We start from the raw sequence: 10,622 nt of genomic DNA, 5'->3' as shown, positions 1-10,622 counted from the left end.
GACTAATTAAATTCAGCAGAACTCGTGCTACTATCGAGCTGTTCACGCTGCTCATTTGTTGCGAGCTCCCAATTTTCATTAATCGCGCTGTTGTGCATATTTAATTTATTGTGTAAAATACAACAGCACAATATTAAAATTTTAAAATTAAAATTTTGTTATAAACTTTTGGCATGATAACATTGGGGATTTGCAGGGAGCCTGAAATAATTCAGTTAATGTCGGTCAGGACAGATCTCATGAGGCCACAGAATTTTTTTGGCGGCCAAGACGCCCCACTAAAGCAACACGACTGGACAACGTTCTCGAGATTGATTGTGTAATGCTAGAAGTTCAGAAGGAACAGCAGAAATTACAGGAGGAACACCAGAAAACCAAGCGACAGATACTCCAGTAATTTGCGAGCTGCCAAGTCCAAACTAACTTCCAAACAGAGCTGCTGCTATTCTTTAGGAAGCCCAAAGACTAACGTTTTAGAGTACTTTTATGTTTGGGTTTATTATAATCGCCAATTTATTCATTTAAACTTGTGAATTGTCACAATTAAGATAAATACTTTGTTTTTGTTGTTGTCATCAGCTGTTTGATGGGTGCTAGATGATGGATGGTGGGAATCAAGGTTTCACATCTGTAAATTCACATCCCCCCACAATAACTTAACTATCGATAGGTTGTATTGTATGCTCTGCACACAGACCACATCCCCGAAGAAACTGTGGGATTTTTGACGGGTGTGTAACCCCGATTTACACTCGCACCATCCACGATCTACTATCTGCTAAATTACCCCTCGCTTTGTTTCCTGGTGCTCATCCTGTAATTTCTGCTGCTCCTACTGGAAATCAAGCAATCTCCAGAAGATTTCACAGCTTAATCCACTTTGGTGTGGCACCTTATTTGCAGAAATAATACTAGAGCCGCAGTTTGATCGCAAATCAATCATGCCAAATTTTTATAGAGAGATTTTCAATATATGCAGGCCATTTCAACTTGGGTGTATTGTTTGTTTATTTAATGGGTGCAAAATACTAATAATACAAAAATAAAGCAAATACATATGTATGTATGCTTACTTATTACCACTAATTTCGGGTATCTCCATTTTGAATTGTGTCTGTTGTATTTTTTTCTGTTTTTAGGACTCAACGCTTTAAAATTCGAACTGCTGAATATCGCATAGAATCGTGTGGTTTAGGAACATCCCAGATGGATGGTAGAATAAATGGGAAGTTTACGGAATGGAAAAACCTTACGGATTGTGGATGGCCGTCAGTGTGATTAGCCTATTACGCACCATCCCCCAACTGGATGGTGGATGGTCGTCAGTGTGAATAGCCTCTAAGCGTGTGGCTACGCCCTCGAAGTCACTGCAATTTCATTTGTTCATTCTGGCTGTAATAACGATTCGATTTGACTGAGATTTTGCATTCTAGTAAATATGGGTATTCTCTACGATTCTGCGGTTTCGCATATCTTAAGAAATGCCACAGATTTTCGTCCTTCGGGGGAGCAGTTGACAATTTAGAAATACACTTTTAACAGTGCGATATCATAGGAGTCGGGACAAAAAAAACTGTACTTTTCTATCTCTTACAGTCTCTGAGATCTAGGCGCTCATCGGGACGGACAGACAGACATGGCTACATCGATTTGGCTATTGATACTGATCAAGAAGATATATACTTTATGGGATCCAAAACGCTTCCTTCTCGGTGTTACACACATCCAATTTCACCACAAATCTAATGTATCCCAATACTCTTCGAGTACCGGGTATAACAAAATGGTGGACTTTTGAAGAAATTGTTCAACATTCTCATTATTTTTGCTTGGAAATTGTTTTTTTTTAAATAAGATAATATTATTAAAAGTAATTGATTCTGCTAGGGACGATTAATGTGTATAACAGTATTTACAATTTGAAAGAAATCGGTTTAATAGATTGAATAGACCAATCACCGATACAGAAAACGATTTTCGAGAAAAATTAAGACTAATAAAGCCAACTAGCGGCGCGATTTGGACTATGAGCTGTAACATAATGCTTTTAGTTTTAGTCTGAAATGTTTTTCAGTTCTTTTTCGTCCCGAACAAGTTCCAAGTCTCCTCCATGGTAAGGTGCCAGTCTCTCGAGATGTATCACTTTTAGTTTCGCTCTTCAGTTGTGTCATCATTAATTCGTTCTATGATTGTATAAGGGCCCTCCCAATTTTTCTATAGCTTCGGGGATAATCCTTTCTTGCTTTGTGGATTATAAAACAGCACCAAATTAACATTGTGAAATCCTTCAGTGTCCGCCTTCATTTCGAACCGCTTGAAGATGGGCATTGGCATTGGCCACCGGAATGGCCTCCACCTGGGTCTTTAGGTCGCTGATCTTTTGTGCATCTTTAAGGGCCATTTTCTCGTTGTGCTGGAGGTCCGTGTTGGTAATTTCTAGACGCTCCTTCAGCTCCCTGATGGTCTCCTGATGGTGCCGCTGCTCAATTGCTATTGGTCGGACTGGATCTTGGACAGATTCTCCTTTAGATGCTTGACTGACTGATTTAACGCTCCTTGCTGCGATTCGCCTTTCAGCTTGGCTAGAGCTTCTTGACTGGCGTGCAGCCATTGCCGGAGATCCTGCATCTCGCGCTCCTTCTGCTGCATCTTCTGGCCGCAGGCATAGGTCTTAATGGTCAGCTGCTACTCGTTGCTGGCCATTTGTTCGCTGATGTGGAGGCTACTCGACGAAGATAGTTATGCCTGCAGATTGGATTGGAGCTGATCTGAGATTTACTGGAGACGTTCCTGCTACTGGGAGGCCTCCGCTCGAGATTCCGCATACAGAGAAACTTTATTGAATTGGTGATTTAACGTGTTGCTCCAAACAACTCCCAGCCAAGACTAGATATTTCTAATCTAATCCGGCATGACAACCATAGTCAGGCTCCATTCGTTACAATTTAACAGATGTCGCAGGCTGATTTGCTTATTGATACATCAGAATAAAATATATATCAATATCAATTAGGTGGACGCATTTATTAAAAATAACAAATTGCGCTCTTTTTTCTGCGTTTGCCATTACTTCTTCGAGCATCTCGGGTGTTATAGAGTTGATTTCGGCACGATTGTTTGCCTTAAACTGGTCTATACTCTGAGACTTGTTGGCGTAAACCTTACTTTTTAGAAGGCCCCACAAAAAGAAGTCCGGGGGTTTTAAATCAGACGGGTGGCTAATCAATATCGCCTCATTTTGACAGCAGACGTACTGGCAATTTTCGTTGGCCTGTTTGGAATGTTTAGCCGTAATCCATGCGACGTGGATCGACTGTCGCCAAAATTGTTGTGCTATCCGGAAACAAATGTAAATCATCTTTCAAAATACACCGTATTGTGATTTTAGTGTCGCTTATGAGGCTTATGTGTCTGTATTGAAGGTTTTTGTTAAGATAATGGTTCCAATGCACCTTTTTAAAACTAATATATAAACGTTAAGGTATAATTTAACGTATCCTAAAGCATTGGTATGTATTAAAGGCTGAAAATATAAATAAATAAATTACAAAAAAAACGATGTAAATTAAAAATTTAAAAAAGTAAAATTTAAAAAAAATGTCTTCAGAAATTAGGTGACCAACAAAAATAGCACTGATTAAAAACAAAACGAGGGGGAACGCTGTGAGTTGCTGCTGCGACCGCAACTCTACATTTATACCCGAACATAGTCAGTATGGCTACACTGACCGACAAAGAGTGCGTGCCGGAGAGACAGAAAACGTGTCTGAACGTGTCGTCGGGCGCTGCGTAACCACTGAAAATTGATTTGTTCCTTTTGGCTATAAAATATATATGAAATATATAAATGATCCAATCTGATCTAGATACGGCAATATGGTAGATATGGTCTGTGATTGTGCGTTTTTAATTTTCTCGAATCTTCAATATTGTGGATGCCACAGATTTTCGTCCTTTGTGGGGCGGAAGAGGGTGGGGTGAAATTTTGAAATACACTTGTAACAGTGACATACACGGGATACAAATTGTCGTTGCGCTAGCTCTTATAGTCTTTTAGCACTAGGCTCTCATAGGGACGGACAGACAGACATGGCTCAATCGACTCGGTTAATGATGCTGATCAAGAATATACATATGTCGGAAACGTTTCTTTCTGGACGTTACAAGCATCCACTTTCACCACAAACTAATATACCCCTATACTCATTTTGAGTATCGGGTATAAAACCAAGCCATGATATACAAGGCCGGTACCGGGACCTCCAGTTTAAATCAGGCATCCTGGGGCAAGCGGGCTATGCCTCGGGTGACCAACCCGGGTGACCAAAAACACCGCCAAGGAGCTCGATACTTATTATAAAGTACCGGAGGAACAAGACAAGTATTTAATATAAATTCAATATTCGCAACGTAACGCATCGGACTCGTGCAGGAAATTTTTTATTGTTTTTTGCACAGTCTGCTTTTCGTTATCGCTTCTTCGGTGTGCACTGTTCTCGCTCATTAACGTTTGCATCGCCCACACTCTCTCGTGAGCATAAGCGGGTCTGCTGCTCGCATTTTTGCTCTCACTCTCTCTGGATTGCCTATACTCTCCCTCTCTGTGGACTTTTCTTTTGTGTCTCTGCTTTGGTGAATTTACTGCAGAAGCACTTCGTTGGATCATCTATTTTGAATTATTGCCGCTGCAGCTGATTGTCTGGCTCGCTCTGCTGTCTGCTCTCCCATTTTACCTGCGCTCTCACTCCGTTCTTTTATTATTCGTGCACAGTGATTCTACTGCTGTCAACAATGTTTTTAGTGCAAAGAAATGTGAATTCGGTGGTGTAATCATTGGTGATTAATTTCTTAGCTGCTGGCTGTGCGACAATTTTGCCCACATAAAATGTGCTGGTGGCGGAAATTTTGGCCGGCTAAATGATCTGATCTCGAAACGCATGGTCCTGTCTTGGTCATGTCTGGCTTGATTGATGGGTGATTGAGGCCGAAATGCGCACATTTATGAGACAGACTCGAACTGGGTTTCTGGATGTCCGGAAACAATTTGTGGCTCTCAATAAGAAATTACTTGCCCTTGAATCACAGTTTCTTGGGCTCAAACTCTTGAGCGAATCGCCTAGACGGAAAATTCCGCATAATGATACCAATCTCTTGCAACTGAATCCGATTGGTACGCCTGCTTCCCACCTTCATCCATCGGAAGCATTTGTTACTCCGTGTGGTCATGCCTCGCCGTTATCTGTAAATCCGCCAACGGTGGCTCCGGTGTTCTTTACACCGAGCAATGTGCCTTCTTCGAGCATCCAAGTTCCCAACAGCATCAATCCCATCCCTGCAGTTTCTGCTGCCGTCACTTCTGACGTGGTGAGTGCTCCTAGTGCAGGTGTGTTGGTTGCTGGTGATGTCTTGCCAATTCCTGCTCCAGCCATTGCTGCCAATTCTTCTGCCTCAGGACCGAGATCTCTTTTAGGAGTGGCTCCACCATCTCGATCTCGCTCGGGACTTCAACTTAGAGCAGTGGTCCCTCGGAAAGCAATATTTGTTTCTCGTCTTATTCCTGAGGCTACAACGGAGGATGTTAAACAACATCTTTCCTATAAACTTAACACTTCGCCTGATGATATAGTTGTGACTAAATTTACACATAAGCGCAACATATCATCCTTTAAAATTCTTCTCCCTGATTCTTTACTATCCAGTTCTCTAGAACCGTCAATATGGCCTGAGCATACAATTATGCATGAGTTCCTTCTCAAAGATTCGAGCTCGAATCCAAGAATTACCGAACCTGCTCCAAAAAACTGATGTTCCATTTTTCCATGCACTATCAGAACGTTCGCAGTTTGTTGGGAAAATTGCGTGAAATTCATACTAATAGTGCGTCCTTTGATTTCGATGCCATCGCGTTTACCGAAACCTGGCTTAATTCCTCTGTCAATGATCATGAAATTTTCAGTTCTGCTTGTAGTTAAATCTGTTTTCTCATCTAAATTATTCCCATTCAATAACACCCATGGAATTGAATTTGTTGCAGTCAAAGTTCGTGTTGGCTCCGCATTTTTTTATTTAACCTGCATTTACATCCTCCCAGGTCTGATGCTGAGCTTTACTTACATAAATTAATACTGTCGTATCTGCATTAGGGTGCAATGATCGAATTATTGTCATAGGGGACTTTAACCTCCCATTTCTTTCTTGGCTGCCTTGTGATGACGCTAACCTGATGTTTCCCAATTGCCACAATGACTTTATCAATGGGCCCTTGTCCAAATTAATGCCGTTAAAAACATTAGAGACAGACTTCTTGAACTCGTGTTTGTTAACGATGCTTCTCTTGCTACGGTTTCTAGAGCAAGCCCAATATCACTCCCTGAAGATCCTTACCATCCAACTTTGTCGATATCACTGGAGTGTACACAATCTGGAGGTGCTGACATGGCTCCTTGTCACATAGTGTTTTTGAAAACAAACTTTATCGATTTAGATCTACATCTCTCGCGTGTTGATTGGTCGTTTCTTTATTCATTACCAAACATAGATGCAACTGTTAGCTCGTTTTATAGCTCAATTTACTCTGCCCTTAATTCTTTTGTTCCATATATCACTGTACCCGTATTGTCCAAGCCTCCCTGGTTCTCAAAGTATTTGTCATATTTCAAAAATAATAAATCCCGGCTCTATAAAAAGTACCAGAAGTCGGGCTCCACGTCGGCCTTAGCTCTATACTCCTCCGCTCGCTCTCTGTTCCTTGCCGTTAATAGTCAGTGTTATAATCATTACCTTTCACAATGTAGAAGTAACTTTCGTAGTGATCCTAAAAAATTTTAAAACACTGTGCCCAGTCCCTTTGCAAACCCTTGCCTTTCTCTTCAACCTCTCCTTGGAACAGTCTTGTCTCCCAGTAATTTGGAAAGAGTCCTACATCATTCCGCTTCACAAAAAAGGTTCAAGATCAAACATTGAAATCTATCGTCACCCTGTCGTCTATCGTTCCTGGTCACCCGGCAACTGCAACATCTTTGTTGTATCTATGTCGCAACACGTTTTTCTTAGACATCGTTCAACATCGACTAACCTTCTTGATTTTTCTAACCTAATCCACCGTGGTTTTCAACATGGTTTGCAGACGAATGTAGTTTTTACGGACTTCAGCAAGGCATTCGATTCTGTGAACCATGCTCTGCTTATTCACAAGCTCTCTTTATTAGGGTTCCCAACGAATCTTCTAGATTGGATTTAGTCCTATCTCTCTAACCGTACTCAACGTGTTTTGTTTTCTAACGTGTTAAATACTTAATACAAAACATTACTTCAGGTGTGACACAGGGAAGTCATCTGGGCCCTCTTTTGTTTATTTTACTTATGACATTCCTCAAGCTATAACATACTCTACTACACTACTGTATGCTGATGATATTAAAATCTGTCTGTCTTACTCTGATTGGTATTTGCACACACGCCTTCAACTGGATCTAAGTGAACTACTATTGTGGTGTTCAACTTCTTTTTCTGAACCTTTCCAAATGCAAACTTATGACATTTTACCGTCGCGATCCACATTTTGTCTCATATGTTCTAGGAAATCATGTCCTCGAGCGAATTTCGAGTTCAAATGACCTCGGAGTCCTTTTTGATCATAAGATGTGTTAACAGCCATATAGCTGCAACTGTAAATAAAGCTAAGGGTGTGTTAGAGTTCATCAAGCGTTGGTCCAAGGAGTTTGACGACCCGTACGTTACGAAACAACTGTACATATCGTTAGTACGTCCTATATTGGAGTATTGTTCTTGTGTGTGGAGCCCGCAATATAAAGAGCACCAGGTTGTTATTGAATCCGTGCAAAAGCAATTTTTAATTTTTGCCCTTCGGAACTTTAACTGGGACTCGGGTAGAATCTTGCCAGCCTACCGGTCTAGGCTAAATCTTATTGACCTGCCGTCGTTGCACCATCGCAGAATATGCAATGGCGTAATGTTCGTGCACAAGCTCCTTCTCGGGACTGTTAACTCCCAAACTCTCTTGGGTCAGATTGACTTGGCCGTTCCATCTAGACCTACCCGTACTTTTAGGTCTATCCGTTTACCCATATGTAGGTCTAATTATGCTGATCATGAACCTTTTAGGGTTTTATGCCACAATTATAACTCCCTCTGCCAAACCCTATCCCCTTAATTGTCTCTTAAACTAATTGCATGCAATATTTATAATCACTTAAATTTAGCTATGTAACTTTTAACTTCTCTTTTTCCGCCTGTAGTAACTAAGTACCATTATTAACAGATAATTTGTTAATTTAATAAATAAATAAATAAAAGGAAGAAAGGGGAAACAACTCAGTCGGTCCACCGTCTTCAAGCAGCAGACGCAGCGAGAGGGGCCCGAAAAGCAAGTCGGGTCTTTCCAAGTCTGGTGGGTCCAAGGGCGAGTCGGGTACCGAGGTGGCTGCAAAGCAGAGCGTAGCCGCGGCTGGTAAGCGCTCCGGTACCAAGCAACCCATGGGAGCCCCGACAGGTAGCAACTCTGCACCACAGGGAGGAAAGCCGTCGTACCAGGACAGGAGACGAGCGGCTTTCATCCTGGCCAACGAAGACTCTAGCTAGAGGGCGTCAGGTGAAGGAATTGAGCAGAGGCTGTGGGCCGCCTGCCAGACCTCCAGCCAGCCAAAGCCGGAAAGGGCGCAGCCATGGCCCCCAACAAGCGGCAACGCTCAGCGGAGGATCCCGCTAATCAGCCAGGCCAAGCCCAGCAAGCCAAGCGGGTGAAAACCCACCTCACGAAGCGATCGTTCGCTGAGGTGGCGAGGGAAAAGACCCTAATCGGTGTCCTTGACAGGGGCACCGAGGAAGGCCATGTCCCTCGCGACAAGTGGCACATGGTGGAGAACGAGCTCCAGGACCGGTACAGGAACCGGAGGAGAACGGCGGGCCACCGCCAAAATGTGAGCACGCAAGGTGGCATCAGGCAAGGTGAAAGCCATCGCCTGACAAGACGCTCGCTCTGCGGCCGTCTACATGAAGGCGGAGGCTGCCCTCAAAGAGGTCTATCCAGAGGCGAAACTGGAGGCCGTGAAGTGGGAAGATGTCCCAAGCCGGAGAACGGGTCTCGGCTAAGAATGCAGAACATGAAAAGATCCTTAGGTTACTGCAGGTCTGCAACCTCCACCTTCCTACAGCCGACTGGAAGGTGGCCAAGGTAGAGGATATCCAAGGACAGAGGCGCCAGAAAATCCTAGTCCTTAATGAGGAGTCCGTAGAGATCCGTGTCGTGGATTATGCCTACAAAAAGGTCACCATATCCACCTACAAGTCGGGTCGCAAGTGTAGGCAAGTGGAGGTCGAGACAGACCCGGAGCTGCCGGAGATCCCGAAAGAGGGGGCCTCGTGTGAGGAGGGCAACCCGGCGTCGGATGCGGTATCCATGATGTCGGACGACATCCAGGATGACTACGCGTTCGCTGAGAGCGACCTAGCCTCGCTGGCGAGGAGGAGCTGGATTCCCCCGACAGCGACCTAGAGACAACAATGGTGGAGGTGAGCCAGGAATGTCACTAACGCTTCTGCAGATAAACCTCCACCATTGTAAGGCAGCGTGCGCTGCTCTACTGCTCCATCTGGCCAAGGGTGCAGCCGACATTGTCCTCATTCAGGAGCCCTGGATCCTCGGAAGCAGGGTCTCCGGTCTGAGACCTGCATTCTTGCAAGAAGAGATTTGCACTTATTACATAGGTCGCATACATAGGTCATGGCCAACCGGCTTTGATCGCAGACTGTGCGGCCAAGGACATCGGCGTACTTGTGAGTACGACGCCAACGCACATCGCTGCCAGTGGGAAGCACAGTCAAAAACGAAAGGGGTGAGTACCTTTTCAGTTACCTTCCGACCACTCAGATGGTCTTATTAAGCCGGGGTAGTGACCCCACCTTTATTATTAAAAACCGCGAAGAGGTCCTGGGCCTCACGCTTGCCTCTCATGAGATACAGAGGAGCATTGTATCCTGGAGGGTCCTGGAAGAACACTCCTTCTCGGACCACAGCGTGGAAACTGTATTCTCCTTCTCATTACCGAAGCCAGTTCAATTCCGGAACCTCAGGCGGACAAACTGGACTCGGTACTCCGACTTCCTTGTCGTGTTCTCTCTGAGTCCCCACCTAAGGAGAAGTTTTCCAGGGAGGCCACGACTCGTCTTGTTCAGATCTTCACCGACGCCTGCAAAAAAGCGCTCGAGAAAGCCTGCCCCTCTGGAAAGAACAGAGGCCGGAAGAAACCTGAATGGTGGAATCCGAAACTAGGGAAACTCCGGAAAGCCTCACGGAGACTCTTCAACAAAGCTAAGGCTAAAAACGTTGAGCAAAACTAGGCCGGGTAAAAAGCCAGTCTGTCAACCTACAACAAAGGACTTAGGAAAGCCAAACGCACCTCTTGGCTTAAATTCTGTAGCGAAATCTAGAACAACTCAGAACTCAGAGTTCTCTCGAAGACAACACCCACCATGAGCTACATGAAGAACGCCGGCCAGTCTTGGACTACGTCCAGCGACGAGTCGCTAAATGTTCTCCTTAATACCCACTTCCCTGACTGCGATGAAAACAGACCCAATTACTTCGCACCTCTTTCTGTCGT

Source organism: Drosophila persimilis, unplaced genomic scaffold (genome assembly GCF_003286085.1).
Source record: "Drosophila persimilis strain 14011-0111.01,24,50 unplaced genomic scaffold, DperRS2 tig00000520-arrow-pilon, whole genome shotgun sequence".
Lineage (NCBI taxonomy): Eukaryota > Metazoa > Arthropoda > Insecta > Diptera > Drosophilidae > Drosophila > Drosophila persimilis.
This window is presented reverse-complemented; position numbering follows the sequence as displayed.